At 40.8% G+C, this 20,281-nt stretch overlaps 1 long non-coding RNA gene across 1 annotated transcript; it reads right to left on the bottom strand.

Moving 5' to 3' along the window:
• Positions 1-111: 111 nt before the first annotated feature.
• Positions 112-19,305, bottom strand: LOC115162455 (uncharacterized). Its single transcript, XR_003869554.1, has 4 exons — positions 19,277-19,305; positions 19,008-19,163; positions 2,660-2,849; positions 112-900 (listed from the first exon to the last, which is right to left on the bottom strand). It is a non-coding gene; the product is annotated as an uncharacterized LOC115162455 (long non-coding RNA).
• Positions 19,306-20,281: the final 976 nt, after the last annotated feature.

The following is a 20,281-nucleotide window of genomic DNA, read 5'->3' on the forward strand; positions in this document are numbered from 1 at the left end:
GGACAGACGTTATTGAGGAGAAAATGGTTAAGTGCCTGGACCTAGACCGTGTTTCTAAAACCTTGAAAACAACTCCAGAAAAATCGAAATAAAATCAGGACAACAAAATAGTCTACTTTGTTGACAGAAAATCGGCTTTTGTGTCTTTATGATCTATTCGTCATCCACCTGTCATGAAACATTAATGAAACAATCAAATCAACCACTTCATTTCCTGAGAATCAGTTTGTCATCCTGCATATTTCGGAATATCTGTCATCGCCTCCACTAAGCTTCTCAAGAACAAGTGTTCAACCCACATTTGGTTTGTTTTAGAAAGTGAGAACTGGAACCCAATTCATTTGTTTGCTTTCCCCTATGCTTGAGACCACAGCGACTCCAACCCTCGCGTTTTATTTGTTTGTTTGTGTGAAAGGTTGTGGAACACTGGGGGGACATTGGACTTGGTCTCTGGTGAGGATCTCCAGCCACTGCAGTCAGTGACTAAGCTAAGCTAGCCAGGGAGTAAGTAAAGTGGGTGGGCTCTCATTTAGCTAGGCAGTGCTGCTCTTGTTTGTGGTTGTCCCTGACAGCGTCGGCGACTCCAGTCCAAAGCACCTGTGTTTGCTCACTAGCTTCCCCCAATCTGCTCAAAAAATGCTGCGAGCATGTCACATGGCTGCCTGATAGGCTTTTAGAACAGTTAATCATTAATGGTGCCTCTCTCTCCCTATTCACGCTGCCTGACACAAGCTTTGATATTTCATAGATCCAGACAGGTCAGACGCAGACGTAGCCAGGTAGACAAGCACTCAGAGAGGAAAGTGCCTTTGTGGTTCTGTGGCTGTGGATCTGAGGTGATGCAGGGAGAAGATTGTAGGCAGCACCGCATTGATCCCATTGGTCCCATTCCACCTCCATCTGTGGAGGATAAAGACAAAATAACACAAGTTAATCCCCAACAAAACACCTTTGCCATAGGATACATCTCTCAGAAAAACTGGTGCGACACTCTTTCCCTCAAATATACAACAGCACAAGACTTCAACTATCAAAGCATTATCATTGAGCTTTCAATATGTCATATAGTGTCAGAAACGTACTGAAACGGTGTGGTGATAAGAATGAGAGCTTGACATTTCCAAAGAAAATGTTATTATGATCGAATCTAATCAGGACCACCTCCATTTTTGTCCAACATGGTGCCTGATAAAAAAAATATGACCATGAACAAAACAAGTCATTCAAGGTTTGCTCCTGTTTTACCATCACATAGTTAATTAAAGGACCCTATTCTTGGTTTGTTCTCTAGTTCATGATGTGAATGAGAAATCCAGGGCTCATTTCATGCCTGTCTAAGTGGGCTTTATGGCAGAAAGGGGAAACATGAACTAGCTTTCAGAAAAGCCGGGACACATTTATCTTAGAAGAGAATTAAGTCTACACAGCCTCATTCTTATAACCCACTAAAAGGGCCAGTGACAGCTCTTATCTCCCATTTGCCTCAACTTGCCGATGGTTTTCTAAAGAGAGTTTGTCTCGGTCCACCCACCCCAACCCCCAAAGCCAATAATACCGTATGAGAGTTGGAGAGGGTTGTGGAAGCTCGAGTGTAAGGCTAAAAATATAGTGAAACGTAAGTGAACAAAGTGGACACCCTATGTAGGGTACTTTGCAAGCTATGAGTCAATCATTAATGTGGCACATTCAGATATCTGCTCTCTCCTAGTGAATAGAAGTGAGAGATAAATGGAGGTTTGCATTTTAGGGAACAGGGTGAAGCTGGAACTGAAACGATTTTGCACACAGCAGTTGAAGAGTTTTGTGATAGGTTTTCATGCCAGAATCTCACTTAGGAAATGTGTCACGTTATTTGTTCCATCAACAATTAGATCAAGGTGATTCATTCCGGTATGAGTCAGTGCTTGTATTGATAATGGTTTTATTAAACACTGCTATGAACCACTGATGTTGTTGCCTTGACTTAAAAGCTTTTACAACATCCCCTCTCATCTCAGATGGAGTTTCCCAGTTTCTCCTTTGCCTCAACTCACTTAATCTCCATCTAGAATTTTTTTTAGATAAAAAGTAGAATATAAGTGGATTGAAATTCCTCTTACACGAAAACGACAACATGTAAAGGCGTTTGGCAAACAGAAATAATAATCTATTTATTAACTCCAGTGACGTGGAAATAATTGGTTCCTTTCAGATCCTCTTATCCATATTTGTTGTCTTATATTGGTAGCCATTTTCTTTTCTTTTTCATACACTTGTACCATGTTCTTTGTTTATACCACGCATGTATGAACGTCACAGAGCCTTAATCCTCCCAGTGTATGTGTGTTGTCGTCCATGGACAGTTTATTTGCTAACCCTGGCCAGGCATGATAAGGACCATTGGTGTCCCCCCTCTATAACTCAGCACCTCGCCTGACCACAATCAGACAATCTTTTCTGAATCATCTAAATACATTAACATTGGGGGGGTTTTCAGAAAAAAAGTTAAACAAAGGTCAAAACTAAGATGACCCTAATCCCATGCTGCTGCACCCACCAGGAAATATATTGGGTTGATCCGAGTCAACGAGTAGCTTAACGACTGTATGGTTCAAACAAAGGTTCCTGTTTCAGAAGGGCAGGTAGGAGATGGATGGCTTGGTAAACATAGCTGACATACCTGGCCGCTGCCATGGGGCGGTCACAGCACAGCCCACGACAGAAGGGACATTGTGTGTGGCGGCAGATCCATCTGCTTCTCCTGTCCTAACCTCTCCTCTTCTAGTTATGGCCTCCTCTCCTTCCTATCCCTCTTCTCTCTGAAGGAACCTCTCTGACGGCACAGCCATGGAGCCCTCCCCAGCAGAGCCCTGTTAGACAGAGAGAGAGAGGCTCAAGAAACCCCTTTCCCTTCATTATTTGATGTGGTTATAGTTCTTCTGCGATCCGTCCTCTGAGACCCAGCACCTCAAATCAACTCAAACAAGCTGAATGTGCCGATAAGCATGGGATGGCAGCAATCATTCCCAAAGCCTCAGAGCAAAACATTTTATTCAGTCACATTTAAGAACCTGTATGGGGAGAAAACTTAAAACCTATATACATTTGAGACTTACTTTAATAAAGTTGTATACCATGTTGTAATTTTTTTCTACATAATAGGACATCACCCATATATATACCTGTACATATAAAAAATGTATTGTCAAAAGCCTGGTTATGTGAGTTGCTCGTTTTCCTGTGAGAGAGTGGACTTTGCGGTGTCGGTCACAGAGACGAAGCTAAAACAGCTCAGTGTGAGTAGTGGTAAGCAGGTATAGATAGGAGAATGGGGAACACCCAGGAATGTTTAGCTAACTCGCCTGCAACATTCAAGCGCGTGTGTCAGAGGTGTTTGCGGGGTGTCGACACGTCCACATAGAGAGGTAGTAAGGTGAATGACATCACCAGTGGGCTGCTTGTGATGAGTACTCCGTGTGTTTCTGGTTTCACGGACCCAACGCAAAAAGGCACAATACTCAGAAATATCCCAAAACTAGTACCATACATTAAGCATAGAACAAATGAGAATATTGAGCATGATCTAATATAAAACAGCAGTCATAAAATATAACATTTCCCATGTATATAACATATGGTAATTGGTCTGTATAAATGAATTGACAATAAGATCTTTGTAACCGATGAACGCTAACAGCTGTCATCCTTTTGATAAATTGAGGGATGAATGTATATTGTAGCCACATGTTATATAAGAGAACACTGTCAACTAGGTAAAAATGTGCATTTGCATAGGTTCTTTGAATTATGCTCTTCTGTCAATTAATCAACCAACACCACCACGGTCCGGTACCATTTTATCTTGATATCTTGAAGTGATATTATGACCCTCCATGCTGAATAAGAGAAAGTGCTTAAATCATTTTCTCTGTTTTTACATACCTCAAAGGCATATTACATGTTTTTTTTACACAGCAATTTTGTACTCTACTCTCTTTTTGTTCATTTCCTATTTATATAATTCAAGAAAAACAACACAACGATACAATTATAGTCAAATTTCATGTCATTCAAATAGTTATTTTACTTTAAACCTAGCTACAGACAAATTGTTGACAAATGGGTCATTATATTAAGTGTACTTATTCTCAATCTCCTATGAAAACAATGTAACTATCGCACAAAAACGGTAGAAATAAATCATTGCATTTGTAGAATACTACAAAATGCTTTCCTTCTTGTTTCTTGTTCTTAAATTTCTAGAGCTCTGGCAAAAATAAAAACTATCTAGTCCAACAGATGTGTAATATTATCCACATAGTGAGGGCATTTAATTATGAAGGCATTTAATTATGTATCTATCTGCCTCTACATGAAATAATACACGAGGTCAACGTGTACTTCTCCTAAAAGTGTTCATTTCGATACATAATTGTACATTTTCATTCTAAGTTTGCAAAATGCTTCATAAAAACAAGCAAACCTTGCCTTATATTGCACACAGTCTTTCAGTTGATCAAAGTCAACATATTGCTATGTGTTCTATAGTTAAGTTATCAATGTATTATTCTGCAATTTCATTCAACATTATGTTCTAATGGTTATCAAATTGTGAGTGACATTGCCATTTTATGCCGTTTCAAATCATGCAATTGTTGATTAAATCAGCTGTTAAATCAATCCACCACGAGCCACCATTTAAGATAAAAATGAAAATAATGCGCTTGAAAATATGTACTTACTTAAAGAAAAAAAACGATCTTACATTATATATGATTTCATTGAAATGTCTACCCGCTAAGATCCCTGCATACATTTCCAATACAATAAAACATGCATTATAAAATACAGTTAATGCAAAGTGCATCGAGTCATGTTCTCTGCTCTGGGTTGTCAAAGGAGCAGCCAATGACACTTCATTCTGTGTCTGACCACCCACTAGGAGCTGCTGGGCCTGATATTTGATGGCTGTGACTGCAGCCTCTTGGCTTCAGACAACCATACAGGTAACTAAAGACCGTCATGAACACAGTACATTTCAGATGACCTTAAGCATCATAACATCAACACTGAGTGAGTCATCCGAGTGCTCTCTGACACAAGACAATAGCCCGGTGAGCCCGAGGTCGTCGGCGCCTGCGGTAATTGGAGGAGTGTTGTAAATGTCTTGTATGACTCATTGTGCATTGTACGGAGCCCATAACTCATGTTCTCAGAACTCATAAATTACACGGCCACGGACAACCTTAAGCAGTGTTGAAATGCCTTGAACAGAGCTTTATTTCAGGGTCAGTGGAGCGTGGAGCTGAGAGGGCTGCCAGGGCCGGCACCACCCACCACACAGGTGGCTGCCTCTCCGCTCACACAGCCCATTTGCACACCTATTTATCCTCCCATACCTGAGCTCTGACATGCTCCCTAAACGTTCAGAGGCTCACCAAACTGCGAAGCTGCTCACTCTCAACCAAAACAAGCACTTATTGTTTCTTAATGATTATGCTCTCTTTGCTAACACCCAAGCTACATTTAATCTGTATTTTATATTTGATGTACAATAACAACTTATTTAAACATTTGAAATGTGATTGACATAAAATTGCTCTGTCTTTGGACATTCAACTCCAACGCCATGCTGTCCCTCTGAATGAATCCACGAGCAAAGTGCTTAACAGAAAATGACAAGCCAATGAGAAGAATGACCTACAAAATGGCAACAACCTGAGAAAGTTAACTGTGACAATGATTCAACTGCAACGTGTCCCATTAGATACACTGTTCTACAGGGCATCAGAGTCCCCACCATCTACTCAGCCTCTGGCCCTGACCACCCAGGGGGCCTCTGGCATTAGTGGGGGATGGGTGGGTGTTTGAGTGTGTGCGTGGTGTGTGTATGCCATCAGACGTTTTTTTCAAGAAACTGTTATCATTGTTAGCTACATTTCTTCAGCGGTCTACAAGGGGGAACTGTAGTAATTCCTGTTCCTGTCAAATAGACATTACAAACGTTGAGTCGGAATACACGTTCCACGAGAAACGAAACAATGTAAATGCGAACACAAACTAACAAACTGAAACAAAAGACCACAACATGGCTCCTGCTCTCAGTCAGAGGAACTACTAGCTTTGTTTACTCTCTCGGGTTGGTATTAGGTCATTTAATGGCCGCATCTCATCTCTTTCTCAAGGGCTGTCTTGCAGTACTCAGCAGTGGGCTCCAAAATGCTGAAATACAATGTTGAAATGTCTATTTCACTTTCGCGGCTCCTCCCATTGTGTAAGTTGTGCGTTTGAGCTGAATCTCCTTCATGGTGAGCCCTGCTCCATATGAACTATCCACATGCAGAATAATGTAGACCTACAGTTGAAGTCGGAAGTTTACATACACTGAGGTTGGAGTCATTAAAACTCGTTTTTCAACCACTCTACAAATTTCTTGTTAACAAACTATAGTTTTGGCAAGTCTGTTAGGGCATCTACTTTGTGCATGACACAAGTAATTTTTCCAACAATTGTTTACAGACAGATTATTTCACTTATAATTCAATGTATCACAATCCCAGTGGGTCAGAAGTTTACATACACTAAGTTGACTGTGCCTTTAAATAGCTTGGAAAATTCCAGAAAATGATATCATGGCTTTAGAAGCTTCTGATAGGCTAATTTACATAATTGGAGTCAATTGGAGGTGTAACTGTGGATGTATTTCAAGGCCTACCTTCAAACTCAGTGCCTCTTTGATTGACATCATGGGAAAATCAAAAGAAATCAGCCAAGACCTCAGAAAAAAATTGTAGACCTCCACAAGTCTGGTTCATCCTTGGGAGCAATTTCCAAACGCCTGAAGGTACCACGTTCATCTGTACAAACAATAGTACGCAAATATAAACACCATGGGACCACGCAGCCATCATACCTCTCAGAAAGGAGAAGCATTCTGTCTCCTAGAGATGAATGTACTTTGGTGCGAAAAGTGCAAATCAATCCCAGAACAACAGCAAAGGACCTTGTGAAGATCCTGGAGGGAACTGGTACAAAAGTATCTATATCCACAGTAAAACGAGTCCTATATCGACATAACCTTAAAGGCCGCTCATCAAGGAAGAAGCCACTGCTCCAAAACCGCCATAAAAAAGCCAGACTAAGGTTTACAACTGCACATGGGGACAAAGATCGTACTTTTTGGAGAAATGTCCTCTAGTCTGATGAAACAAAAATATAACTATTTGGCCATAATGACCATCATTATGTTTGGAGGAAAAAGGGGGACGCTTGCAAGCCGAAAAACACCATCCCAACCGTGCAGGGGGGTGGCAGCATCATGTTGTGGGGGTGCTTTGCTGCAGGAGGGACTGGTGCACACAAAATAGATGACATCATGAGGGAGGAAAATGATGTGGATATATTGAAGCAACATCTCAAGACATCAGTCAGGAAGTTAAAGCTTGGTCGCAAATGGGTCTTCCAAATGGACAATGACCCCAAGCATACTTACAAAGGTGTGGCAAAATGGCTCAAGGACAACAAAGTCAAGGTATTGGAGTGGCCATCACAAAGCCCTGACCTCAATCCTATAGAAAATGTATGGGCAGAACTGAAAAAGTGTGTGCGAGCAAGGAGGCCTACAAACCTGACTCAGTACACCAGCTCTGTCAGGAGGAATGGGTCAAAATTCACCCAACTTATTGTGGGAAGCTTGTGGAAGGCTTCCCGAAACGTTTGACCCAAGTTAAACAATTTAAAGGCAATGCTGCCAAATACTAATTGAGTGTATGTAAACTTCTGACCCACTGGGAATGTGACGAAATAAATTAAAGCTGAAATAAATCATTCTCTGTAATATTATTCTGACATTTCACATTCTTAAAATAAAGTGGTGATCCTAACTGACCTAAAACAGGGAATTTTTACTAGGATTAAATGTCAGGACTTGTAAAAACTGAGTTTAAATGTATTTGGCTAAGGTGTATGTAAACTTCCGACTTCAACTGTATGTAAATGGGTATCTTTATCGTATCCTGTGCTTGACTTGTGCTGCCTCCTTTTCTGTAGAGAAGAGGGATCAGGCGTTATCCCCCCACCCTAACCACCGCCCGCTGTTTATCGAAGAGAGAGGGATTCAAGACTTAAACGACAGCACATGCTAAGGTGAACCTTAGCCACCGAGACACACAGGCAATAACCCATTCAATCAAACAACAACATCATGGCAGGCAGTATGTAGGCAGATAAATGACGATACAGTACGGTGTTCAATGGGAATTAAAAGTATAGGGCAGCTGGGCTCTTATCTGGCCAGAGCGATGAAACCCGGCAACAAAGGGAGGCCTAAGACTAAGAGGCTTGATGCATGGGAAAGCCATCGGCCAGCCATTGTGGCTGCCCTTCTGCTGAGCAAATAGTCCAAACTGTTCATTCCCCATCTCCCATTCTCTCTGAGGTACATTGTTTGTGTCCTTGCATTTCATTCTGACTGGGGAAGATTGCTCTCAGGGCCAGTGAGCAAACAGTCCAGAAAAGAGCCGGCTATCTCCTGACGTTCCCAGGAGAACTAGCATTTTTATTTCAGCTCCAAGCTGTCAAAGGATTGGAGAGTTTGTGTCAGGATCCTGAATTAATTGCTTTAAGCTGTGTGCGTGGGGGGGGGACTGCATTTTATCACCAAATGTTCAGTAAAATGTTTCCTAGCAATTATGCACCCCTGCCCTGCAACGTAGGCTTTCAGTCACCAAACATTTGGTGTTGGATACATACAGGATGGATTTCTGAAACTCAAATGATGCATTTAGCTGTAATGGCAGCACAATGGTATGAATAGTGACAGGCCAGCGTCTGTCAAGGATTTGTTGGTATGGGAGTGAATTGAAAAGTTTGTTCTTTTTTTCTATAATAATGATAGGTACACGAGCCAGGCTTGGCAGAGAATTGACCAAGCTTCCTCCATAAAGTATATCTGGTCAGACATTTGGTGGAACGGGATATAGAGTCTGGAACCTCTGTCAGAACAGCTAACGTGAACTTAGAACCATCTGTCACTCACAAAATCATCCCAAATCACCGCTTACTTAGCAGCTATATATTAGACATTTTGGATATGTGACACTGCCATATCTGTTAGCTAACTACGCTCAGCTTCTAACGCCAGAGACACCAAACCAGACAACTGTTCCTATTTTGCCCTACCAATTCGTCTATCATTAGATATATCTTGAATTATGGTACAAATGTCATACAACGCCACACTGATTATGGCAACAAAATTGTACGATTGTTGATTTTATAGTTCAAGTCTAATCATGAAAACTAAAACATACTCTTATTCAAACCTGGTATGCATTTGCATCTTAAACGCATTAGCAATATTTGACTGTACCACATGATACTATAGCATTTGTATGGATTAGTTGTTTAGAAACTATTATCAATCAGCTCACTGCCTCAAAGAGTTCATCATTTAAGTAATGCTTTGCTTTGCATGTTAACCCCACCTGAAATTTGCATCAATATAGTAACGCAACAGTCTCTGGAAAAATGACCTCAAACAAGTCCAAACACACAGCTGCAGTAACTGTAACCAATATTTTCCAGAACAATATCAAAGGTGTGTTGCACCAACACACTGAAGAAACCAGAAATAACATTGCATCCATACATTTTTTTTCTCTCTCTTTTTGTATAATCTGTTCAATGCCACTATTGCACATGGGAAAATAAAGGTATCTGATCATGACACATACATCTGGGTGGATTACTTCTTCATCTGACAGGATATTAAATCCCACTCCAAACTATGTCACTGTCGACAGACAATGGGTTAAATAGTATGTATCAGGGGAATACTCTGTAAGAGGGAAAGTACAGCTCGTCTTTTAATGGTAATCTGCTCAACTGCTCTATAGACACCAACCAGCTTTCCAGGACCCTTCAGCCGAGCATCAGCCTGTACGTGATAAACGACACAGCCATTTATATGGGATTAAATTGGGGATTAATTTAATTCAAGTCAGGGTATGTGAATTCATTAAAAGGCTGACAGTGGCGTATACATGGAGGGAATTTAATTTGAATCCTCAGAGGACACCTCTATTGGGGCGTGGGGGGGGGTCATGTTAAAGTGGAGGTTTTAAAGACACAAATACGCTTAGGTTTCCGAATGACACTCATCTTTACACACGTTGACATGTTATTGCTGTTGATTCGTTGTTATTAAATTGAGTCGAAATGTTATTAGATGAGGGCTTCCCTGGGAAATAGAGCGAGGAGTGGGTTATTGAAAAGTGGCGAAATAGCCTATGCGTGTTAAACTATGCACAGATCAGGAACAGTCCTCTGTACTGGTATACCCATGAAGAAGAACAAACACAGGACCTAACACACATTTAGCTTCCACTTCTATGGTATTCAAATGAGTACATTATTTGAATGTCAGTGATTCTCATGAATGTTCAAATCGCATATCTTTTAGCCTCCCTGACAAGCTGAGGCGGTGTAGAGATATTACATTCAACTTGGAAGCAGATTACAGAATTCATCCCTGCAGAACACTCTTTCCTCGCATTCAATAAATTAGACAAGTCCTATTGTAAGATAGCCTATCACACCAAACGTGTCTGCATAGGGAAAATATACAGAATAAAATATTACGTAGTTTGTTATTCAGAGTAGAGTGTTGGGGCCACACGCATGGCCGTAACTACATATGGCAACATGAGGACATCAAGGTCTGGACCTCGGTAATTATTTATAATTTGAAGAAGAAAGAAAAAAAAAAAAATATATATATATATATATATATATATTAATTTTTTTTATATATATATATATATATATATATATATATGGTCCTACATCTAAATATGGCTCCAAGCGTTGATCAAAGCTCAGAACGCGTATATTATTGATCTGACTGCGTTATATTAGCGCCAGCCTCTTTGCAAACGAGCGGAATCATTAACAGTGGTTTGTTCGTTATATTCGCGTGCGTCCCCCGATTTCCCTCCCGGATTTTCCTCTTTTGCAGCACATTCACCACTTTCTCGAACGGCTAACTACGCCAAAGGCCTGAGACGTAAAACGAACTACCCCAGCTTGGAGTCCACTCAAGTAGGCAACTAGAGACACTGCAGTCAGTGTGTTTGCGAGATACCGGGAAAAAAACGATTTTAAAACTCCTGCCGTGTCTACAGACAAAACAAACAAAAACCGACTCTCGGAGAATGAGTGCACATCTGGAAATAGTCGCTTATAGATATATGTCAGTCAGTCAGTCAAGTGGCTAGCTGCCGTCAGAGACTTCTATTGCAGTAAAGTTGAAGGGCTCTGGCTCGTTTACTTAGCCAGCTAGGATGAAGTAAGAAGCTAACATTAAACGGAGCCTACATCAGCAGGAGCAAAAAATAAGCTTCTAGGTTCTCATAATGACTTTGCTTTACAGATCGGCTACTGAGACAGACAGTGATTTGGCGCTCAGTGGTGAGGCTGATGGAGGAGGCAATGCATGCAGGAGGAAGCAGGGGAGACAGAGAGATAGGAAGCAAGCAGAGAGAGGTTAGTACAGTGGTTCCCAAACTTGGGGTTGGGGCCCCCTTAGAAAACCTGTACTAGTCTTATCAAATAAGTTAGGAACTTTAAAAAAAATAAGCTGTTTCAATATCAACATCTCCGAATGGCCTATCTTGCCTATAGGACTAGGCCTACATTAAAAGACAAACAATACAGTTCTAAAAATGCCATACATTTTCGTTTTGGCACTGATATTAAGTTAGAATAATTTCCCCCTTTCAGGGGTATAACATTACAATTGTATAGCTAATAGGCTATGTGTTTGTAGATCGACTGAGGTGAGTGAACCTACAGCAGCCAAGGTGATAAAGGCTGGGGTCATTTTTGCTTGTTTTTTTCTGTTCTCCATAGCATTTTGAAGTTTTTTTGAATTATATAGAAATGCAGCAAATGAGCTTCAACTTCTAGAAAATGTATCTTCCGGACCGCACTGAAACTCAAACCCTGGTTAGGGCCCTGGCCACACGGGCTTGTTTGCCTTTGCTGGAAGCTGAGATTGGTTTGGGGTTTAAATGAATCGCTGGCGCACTGCGTTTTTAGGTTTCATTAACTTTTAATGAGTTGTGTGTCCTTGGCTGTGACTGACCTGTAGGCCTCAGTTCCCTGGGGGAGAGAAGTCGGGTGAGGAGAGAGGTTGGCAGACATGCCAGGGACATGTCTGTGTGTGAATGTCTGCACTGGGTGGAAACAGAGGAAGAAGGCAATAAAAGATAGTCTGAGTCCATGGCAGAGAAACATTCAGAGATATCCATCAGTACTGCCAGAGTCTGAATGTAAAACCCCATGTTGTTCAGGCCTCGGGGGGAATAAAGCAACCATGTCGGATCAATCACAGCTGAGCAGGAATCTCTTTAACACAGCTGAATGACATATTGTTCTATGCTGGCTTTGCCAACAGGGTTCACTCTCAAACACTCGCATCAAACCCATTGGGAAATGTGACTGCAGAATACTCTACGTTACCGAAAATGGCGATAGAATCACTTAAATAACACAACACACATTTCTCCATTTTGATCCCGGTAATACTTAGATTCATATTTTGGACTTCTCTAATCTTGATTTAATACAGTGTCTTGCTGCATGGTTGAACACACATGTATTATCTTGCCATGGGTTTCCTGAGCTTCATATATCTCCTTGAGAAGCTTATCTTCCTTCCTAGCATGCCTGAGCCTCTCTTCACTGTTCTCTTCTCTAGAGACAAAAGCCTTGCCTGTTATCCCCATTAAATGTTCTTCTGCTTTTAGTACTGAGCATTAACTGAAATGTCGGTTATTTTTCAGTTTTTTAACAACTATTTGACAGACGTTTGAATTCCATTTTGTTATTTTTTTGTGAGCTCAACGCGCACATTGCACAGTTTCTCTCGATTTAAATCAGATCCAGCCTGAACTATGCTATGTAGTAGGGAGTTGTAGTTTCCAGCAGGCTAATATTATACATTGTTTAGCACATAATATGTGGTAATTAACTACAATGACCATAATCCATTGCGTATCGACTTGTCGGGCATGTCTTTCTTTTAAGCCTGCTACGGAAGAGACAGAAGAATGCGCGATCGTGAGGGGATATAGAGCAGCTGTTGCTTCGCCAGGTATCTCTACCTGAAAATACACGATCTAAGTGATTGGTAGTTGATATTCAGCAGTCATAAAAGTATGCCATATTAACTTTGAAGAACTAAAAAAAATCGTGATTTTGTCAGACAGCAGAGGAAGCAGCTCTATAGAGATGAGATGACTTGGAATGAAATAATAAAGTCATCAAATAAAACAAAAAAGTTATATACACAACAACTGAAATATTGTTTTAAAGTAAAGTAACATGAATAAATGATGGTTAATAAGTGATAAGCAATAATGGGCAGTCACTACCATCAATGGACTTTTATTAATTATTTGATTTTGTGTTGTTCTTGCATTAAACCCAAATAATCGAAACCACAATCAAAAACGGTGATTGTATTTTTAGAATGAACCAAAGCCGAACCAACCTAAAAAAAGCCCTAATCGCTCTGCAATATCTGCTTTATTCGAGCAGAATCAACACCACTTGTACGTTTGTGTTCTTATTTATCCTTTCATCCTATTTATCCACAAGGATGTCCATTGTTTTTGCTGATTACTTTGTATCCATATCACTGCATATATTTTCAGATGACTCTTCGATGCAGATGTAGGATCTTAATTTGAGTCAGTTTGTTCACAGCAGGAAAATAGTGCTGCAGCAACAGGAAATGTGAGTTATTGTTTGGATTATAATTAATGGACAATTTTGTAGAGGTTGATACATTTAAAGTTAGGGCAAATCATGTCGGAAATGTTTAAGTGGAATTTACAAACTTTAGAAGCCATTTTATACCTTCAATACACTACGAGTTTGCATTTCCTGCTATATGTATTGGCTATACAGGAAATGTCCTACAACAACAGGGTGGTCAAATTAAGATACTATAAATCTAGGATTATAAATCTAGGATTATTTCTACAGTGCATACTGTAGATGGACAAGCACCAACAATCCTTCCACTCTAAGTGATACAAAAGCAGTGGGGTACTGAGAGGCACCCCGTCCTGACCAGAATAGGTTGTCTTTAGGTCAGTGCTTGTCCCACCAGCTGCTGCCTCGGTACTGTCAATGGGCGTTGTTGACTGGTTTCTCTGTGACGCCAGTGCGGCCCTGTGGTGTGGATGTGTGGACCACACGGCCATGCGGCCTGGCTCAGGCTGAGAGGAATCACTGGTCTGTAATGTCACACTGCCGTGTTAGAGAGGTACGGACACATCACAGTCACCGGCTGCATTCTCACCATGTCCCCCTCTCCCATCTCACACTCCTCCTTTTCTCATACTGACCCTCTGACCTTTGATTTCTACCTGCTCTGGTGGGTCAAACCTGAAATGACGGCTGGAATTTATCATCTGAGAAAAGCATGCCAGATGTTATGAATGGTGTTACCTGTACATCAAATTGGAGTTGTTTCCTCCAAAATGTACTTCAACTAGGAGTTGTTTCCTCCGAACTGTACTTCAAATAGGAGTTGATTCCTCAAAGTTGTACTTCAAATGGGAGTTGTTTCCTCCAAACTGTCTCTGTATATTTCTTCTGATATGTCTGTTCATAACTCAGACATTCTCAAATGAATGGGAAAGAGATGTCAAGTCAAGAGGTGTGTACAGCAGAATTCTGTATCTATAGGAGTGACAGCTGGGTTCAGAAGAACAGCGTGTACAATAAGCGAGGTATCGGAGAGAAGTGTAGGTATGGCCAGGGCGCAACTTTCACCCCGCCCCCACACACACGTTCTGAAATTGCATTTTTGTCCCCCCACCCAGTTGTATCATTGGAATGTGATACACAACGAGGAGCCGGTGTGCTTTTGGAACATGCGAACGCCTCCGAGAGGTCAGGTAGGCTGTTTGGAGTGTTTATCCGACCGATAACAAAAAAATATATATATTATTTCCCCCCCACTTCTAAAACAAAGGTTGCGCACCTGTGTATGGTAGAGAGGTGTGTGGCACATGACATGACTCTGCTAATTCCTGATGGTTATCAGTGAGGATGGGATACTTCCTAGTGTCGTCTCCATTGAAACAGTATCAGCGGCTAAATACAGACTCCTCTCCGGAGCAACACACAGGGAGTAGAGTGGGCATCTGTTCTCTTTTCATCCCGTTACATTACGCCCTTCTGTGCTACATTGGGATGTGTACAATTGCCTACTCTCAATGCTTCTGAGAGCCCTCTTCATATCCCTCTCCATAGCGTTTTGTTTCCAATAGAACAGCCAATGGTTCATTCAAGGTGGAGCTTTGGAGGAACTAACGTTTAGGACCCACTCAGTTAGGGTACAAACAGACAATGAGGAGGTTTACTGTAAAGTGAACAGAAAAGGCTTCTGCCACAGAGTCAGGCAGACACAGTTTCCCATATTGGGTTGACCACAGGGTGTTTCACACACCATTCAGGCAACCATATTTATTATCACCATTTGACTCAAATCAGTCTAATTTCTCATACTACTTCCGATATGAATTGCTCAATACATTGAAAATATTGGTCAGAATCATGTCCAAATACTAACTGCAATTCATCAAACATCAAAGTGTATAGAAGCCCATGAACCTGTAAGGGAAACCTGGCAATACATTCATGTTTTTAAAAGGTGTATAAGGTATCCTTTCCAATTTTCTACTTCGGATAATTATCATACCAAATTAGAAATATTGTAAGAAAAAGTGCAAATTGTATTTGCAATGGAATGAATGACTGGGGTTACCTATGAACTGATTACTCTCAGCTTTTTCACTTTTTCTTCTTCATCTTCTTTGGTGTTTTATAGCAGGGTGCATACCAATATTTGGTGCATTACCGCTTTTTAACTTTTGATATTTTCACATATATGAAAACGAAAATGTATATATATATTTTTTTTTACATCTAGTTTTCCCCCCATCTATTGAAAGTGTCAAATTATTATAGTCAAAATGCTTATCGTTGAAAATCAGTAAATCAATTGGTGTTGTTATCTGTAGTTCTCAAAGGATCCATTATCAACCTTTATCAATATTGAATTTTTATTTTTCGTTTTGCACCTCTTGGTCTCAACGTCTGTTAGTTAGTCTATGGTCATTCGATCATCAATTTAAAAGCAGTACCCTAATTATTAATATTCTACATGAATAATAATAATAATAATTATTATTATTATTATTATAAATCGTAATAATAATTGTGATAAAACATTATGACAATAATAATAATGATAATAATAATGTATTCCCAGAGGGAAAATGGGTTTGCCACCAGCAACAGACATAATCTATGTTGCTGATTTTTTTCTAGAAATCTATTTAGCTAAAATAATTATATCCCTTGCCTAAATAAATGTATATATGTACTGGATCATAAATGTTTGCACTTATTTGAATAGCATAACCTCGCGCTCCCGCATTGAGAATTATTAATGCAAAGTGTCAGCTAATTAAATGGCCACTAAAACTAGTGTTAATTGAAGCAAGATGGATGGACGCGATGGGCGTAAATCATGACGAGGACCTGACTGCTGAGAAACCATGGGTGGCTTTGAGTTTTCACTTTGTTGTCTTTAATATACTGTAGGATAGCAGTTTCCCTTACAAAAATATGGGATTAGGAGTATTTCGCGTGAAAGAGGAGTTAAATTGGGGCAGTGTGGACGGTCCCACCCCTGCAATAGGCTAAAACCGAATTACAGCTTGTTAGACCGGTGTCCCGCTATCACCCGGGAGACCGTTCTACTTGGGTGTTCCAGGCCCTGGTGGTGGCTGCATGTGAGCTTAGGCTACTAGTGCTTTCAACCGGAATATAGGGCCAGAGTTGGTAACCCGTCACACATGATATTATTATGGGCCTATATGTCTATGGGACCATGTGCATTTACTGCTATGAATTAACTTGGTTAATTCAAATGATGCAATCCATGGTCCCATCATGAAGAGCAATACCCCGGGCCAACGATATCTGTTATCAAAATGAAAACCTATTTCAAACCACTTTTCAACATTTTGCTTTGATGCTTATAGACCTTATATCGATGTGTCCCAGTGTTTTGAGAATTTTGTTCCAAAGCTCATGCAATAGAAATGCAAACAGATGGACAGATAAGGCATCCGCGAGTTCAGCCTCAGAGTCTAGAAGGGGGCATGAATGAACAAAACCTGGCGTCCTCACAGCAAGAGGAATTGCATCCAAATTTGACCACAACTTGTTCCAATAAATCCAAACTAGGTTTCAGTCTTGAGAAATGCCATTGGTTCCTTGTGTGACTCAAACTAATCTAGAAATATGCAAATAGGGCGACCGGTAAGAAATGTAATTAAAATGGGTTAGCAAAGTAAAGGGATCAACAAGTTGGACCATCGCTCATCTTGTTGCTATAACAACAGTGAAGGGGTTGCCTATGATGGTGTGCCCAGACCCTTTGCAGAGGCATCTCTGTGCTGAAATGTGAAACCCCTTTGTGTGTGTGTGTGTGTGTGTGTGTGTGTGTGTGTGTGCGTGCGCGCGCGCGCGTGCGTGCGTGTGTGCGTGTGTTGATACGCGCGTGCATCTGCCTGACCAGCCAGCGAGGACTCATGCATATATTTCTATTGCCGATTTCTTTTAACTTGAGCGAAAACAAAAAAACGTTTCGGATCCGGGCCTTTATAAATGGTTATCCACAATAATGAAGGTCCTGGTCCGTCATGTCATGTAGCCTACCTATCTCAGGTAACTAATACATTGGATGATGTAGGCCAAAGAGGCTGATGTCAGTGGCGTAAACTCTCGTGCACTTTTGGTAAGAAGGTTCTCCAGTGCCGATTAAGGCCGGTTACCTTTGAACTAGGGTTCCTAAAGGCCATTCCCATTTCACTCCATCCTGGAGGAGGCTTGACTGAGGTTACCACCTCCATCAAAGGACCGGAATAGAAGAGCGGCGGCATATGCTATTTTAATAATGGGTAATGGGTATTTTCGAGGGCTCTTGCTCCTTGTGAGAGCGAGATTGGAGGGGAATTAATTATTGAAAACGATCCCCAGTGTTTTGGACGTATCATACGGTTTCATCTCAACATTACAACTTTTACTAGGCTACTACTATTTTCTGAGCACAATGGTGTATTTTTTATACAGTAGCCTAAGCCTATTACGCAGGCTTCTTCTTATTCTTCTTCTTATTGTTATTATTATCATATTATTATTATTGTTATTATTATTATTATTTTATTAGCCATATGTTATCATTAGAAGTCCGCAACCAATTGTAAATAGGTATCATGAATGAGATGTGGAAGATAATGAGGATAATTGATGATAGCTCATTCATTCAAAATACATGTTCTTGACATTTGGAATTCCAATATTGATTAGTGTTTGAATTATTTTCAATCAGTGTGTGTAAAATTATCTTTAAATCATCCCCAAAAGAAAGCCAATAGAAAATACTTTGATGTAAACTCAAATGGGTTATCTGAAAACCTGACGCACACAGCAAAACACTCAAAAACGGATAGCAATGAAACATTAAAAAAATGACAGGCTATAAACCACTCGGACGCTAACATGTGAATGTTGGGGCCGCAGGGCTTCATAGTAGGCTATAAAACAGAGTTCCATGCGCAATGGAGCAAGTGCTCCTCTCGTGACATCAACGATATATATCAGCTGCAATAGCTCTCTGACACGCAATTGAAAGACACGGAATGAAGAGGCAACAACCTCTATCGCAGAACTTGCAAATCACATCAGCCTTTTATGAAGCTTTGAACCAACCCATTGTCATGAAACCCAATAGGGCCTGCTCGAGGACCTTTCTAACCAGGATTTGAGCCAGTGCTCAGTTCTCATCTAGCATAACCCCCGGCCCCAAGCGAATAACTACCATCACACAACGATTGAATTGAAACAAAGTTAGGAAATATACAATCAAATGTCCATACCTGTGAAATACGGTGGATGCTTACTGGCAAGCTAGGAGCCCAATGTGGAGCCTCGCCTTCAGCCTTCTGCAAAGGGCTGGAGACATCACGGCATTTATTTGAGCTCAAACTCTGTCACTGTTGACTTTAGCACAAAGCAAAGATTTCACTGCCCCGCTAGTTAAAAAAAAAGAAGATTATTTTACCGAGATATCGATCAGTGTGCTAAAAAAATAATCAGTTACGCATTATGTCTAAAATGAAGAGAACGAAATTGAATGTCTGTGTACATTTACTGAGCGGTGACGTCCTCTTCAAAGTTTACACTCCTGCAATTTGGTTGTGCATGTACTTCCTATATTGTGGGCATAGCCTCCACTCCATTGTTTACTGCCTTTGTTTATTCGCAGATCACGGGTGTTTAAAGTACGATTTGTGAGAGGGACTGCAGAATAAACGCATGCACCCTTTACGTGTTCAGAAGGTGAAGCAGTGTCCTATCTGGCAAAGGGACAAACTCCTTGCCCTTGGAGCTTGGAGCTTGGGGCTTGGTATCCCCCGGTCCGTGGAGGAAAATAACGGGTGTCTTGCCGTTTTGGGAATGTAAGGATTTTGATTCATTTCGGCTATAACTATATCTTATCTTTAGGCTCATTGAGAAGGCATCTCTCAGTAGTTTAAAAGTACCCCTAGACAATGGCTTAGTGATACAGAACAAAGCAGGCGGAACATCACATTCAGTACACTGTTCTCAATCAGCCCCCTTCCCCACAACTATTCTCTGACCCCACGGGACACTTTTATGTGATAATGAAACACATTTCATCCAAAGATCTCAACTTGAGTGTGTCTTCCATCAGGGGGGACTTACTGTGTGTGTGTGTGTGTGTGTTTGTGTGTGCGTGCGTGCGTGTGCGCGTGCGCGTGCGATTTACTGATGAATACGTTTCATAATCCATTTTAAGGTTGTAACATGACTAAAGACATGACTAAAGCAAAAGCCGTGTGCCGAGGTCATTTCTTGTATAGGCCTAGTGATTATTAATGTAATAACTATATAGAGCCCTTATCGCATGAACAACATTTGAACATTGCTGTGGTTGTTTCTGCCATCTGACATTGAGCCGCCCCTAACTGTTGTTGATATCACGTTTGAATAGATCGTTAGCATAATATTATGATAGAAAACACATGCCTGTGTTAAGCTGGAGATTGTTGTTTGGTGCATGACCTCACTTCTTTGTCATAACTTGACTGCTTGTGACCATTTCCAACGCCTATCCTTGTCTCTGCAC

The sequence above is a fragment of the Salmo trutta genome, chromosome 25 (genome assembly GCF_901001165.1).
Source record: "Salmo trutta chromosome 25, fSalTru1.1, whole genome shotgun sequence".
NCBI classification, from domain to species: domain Eukaryota; kingdom Metazoa; phylum Chordata; class Actinopteri; order Salmoniformes; family Salmonidae; genus Salmo; species Salmo trutta.